The following is a 2,321-nucleotide window of genomic DNA, read 5'->3' as shown; positions in this document are numbered from 1 at the left end:
ACGGTGAGGAGGAGAGTTTGAGTGGCTAAAGACTCTCCAAGGACCACAGCTGCAGAATTGCAGAAAAAAGTTGAGTCTCAGGGTCAGAAAACCTTTAAAAAATTGTCAAACAGCACCTACATCACCACATGTTGTTTGGGAGGGTTTCAAGAAAAATTCTCCTAGCTCATCCAAAAACAATCTCCAGCATATTCAGTTATCAGACACGACTGGAACTTCAAATGGGACTGGCTTCTATGGTCAGATAAAACAAAAAAAATAGCTTTTTAGCAGCAACCACTCAAGATGGGTTTGGTGCACACAGGGATAAAAAGTACCCCATGTGTACAATGAAATATACTGCTGTATTTTTGATGTTGTGGGCCTATATTTCTGCTGGAGGTCCTGGACATCTTGTTTAGATACATGGCATCATGGATTCTAATAAAATACCAACAGATAAAAAATCAATAAGTGACTGACTCTGTTAGAAATCTTATAATGGGCCATGTTTGGATCTTCCAACCATACAGTAATCCAAAAACAGACCTTAAAAACAACACAAAAATGGGTCACTGGGCACAAAACCAAGCTTCTGCTATGGCCATTCCAGTCCTCTGATCTGAACCCTATAGAAAATGAGTGTGCTGAACTGAAGAGGAGAAGCACCATCATGGAGCTGATTCTGGATGAAGGAATGGTCTCTGGTCTCTTGTCAGGTGTTCTCTAACCTCATCAGGCATTATAGGAGAACATTTTGAGCTGTTAAACTGGCAAATGGAGGTTTCAAAAACTATTGAATAAAAGGGTGCCATTAATTGTGGCCAATGTGTAAATTTATTTCATATGATATTTCCCCCCATTTTAAATTCTTATTATCCAATGAAAGGTTAGATTTTTGTGATTTGTTTTTATAAAAGATCAAAAGGATTAACAATGCAGATTAATTTTCACTGCCTTCTTTGATCATATTTACCAAGGGTGCCGATATTTTTGGTTATGACTGTATGTATTATATATATATATATATATATAATTATAAAATGCATTTTATGATGAACACAGTATAGACAGTATAAGCACAAGTGACGAGCCATTCGCTCTCACCTCATGTTTGCGTCTGAATATAAATGATCATCATAATTAATGGACAACTAGACTATATCAGGGAAAAGACATCCGCGCAGTCAGGCGCAGAGAAAAGAAAAATAAAAAAATCCCAAGATGAAGCCCGTGCATTACTTTCAGGTAACTACGTTCATAATCATAATCCTGTGAAACTTTTTTGACTGTTGACTTCAGTAACGTGTTTTAATGTCGGTAATAATTTCACCATCAACAACAACAACGCATCTGACTTAATATTCTAGTTTTCATGACTTAAAATGTATTATATAAAAACAATGAGGCAATAAAGATTGATTAATTCATAATAATCATATGGTTTCACTGAATAACACTGTTAAATACATAATGTAATACAAAATAGACAATTTGCATTATTACAAATGCCTGCAAAGGGCACCAAAGGCCTGATAATTACTGTTGTTACACTTACAGGACGATCAAATCCTTGTTTAATATTAATCAAACATTTAATTCAAATATCCACTTAATTTCTTCAACAAAAACATGTGGACATCACAACCCTTACCAAAATTAACCAGGGTTTTATCGTAGTAAAACTGCTTAATTTTATTTTGCGTTTATTTTTTAGCATTTTATGTTTATTTTATATTGTTCTGAATGCTTGAGACTATAAAATCAATCAGACAACGGTATTAATAAAATTATAGTCATAGGTAACTGTTTAGAGCTACAATTGTAATTTATAAATAATCCAATTTAATTACTATTTATTGATTTAGTTTTATATTTTATTAAAGTTCTATTTTGACCCTTTATAGTATGTTTTTTTTCCCACAGCAATGCTATTGCTTAGGGCACCCATTTGGCCAGCAGCGGCCCTGTGGATATTGCTCAGTGGAATGTTAGCTCTTTTTTTTATATATAACATTTATAAGCCTAGTTTTTAGCGGGACTACCTTGGAGTGAATTCAGGTCAAATGGAACGCTTTTGCCATTGAGAAGACTAGGGAAAAAATGTCCAAATTCACTCAGATTCACACTTGTGGTGTTGTTTAGCGGCAAATACCTAGTTAGAACAAAAGGAGGCGCTGTAACGAAAGAAAATACTAGACCAATGGTAGGCTACGGATTTCAGAAGTAGGCCTACAAAGACGCAGGCAGTGCAACATAAACAATGGCACCATATTCATGAGATCGGGGAGGGGGGGGGGGGGTAAGAGAACTAGTGGGATTCTTTACAGGAAAGTCGGACT

The sequence above is a fragment of the Sinocyclocheilus grahami genome, unplaced genomic scaffold (assembly GCF_001515645.1).
Source record: "Sinocyclocheilus grahami isolate Dianchi unplaced genomic scaffold, SAMN03320097.WGS_v1.1 scaffold5.1, whole genome shotgun sequence".
Classification (NCBI taxonomy): Eukaryota; Metazoa; Chordata; class Actinopteri; order Cypriniformes; family Cyprinidae; genus Sinocyclocheilus; species Sinocyclocheilus grahami.
Note: the sequence above shows the minus strand (reverse complement) of the source record.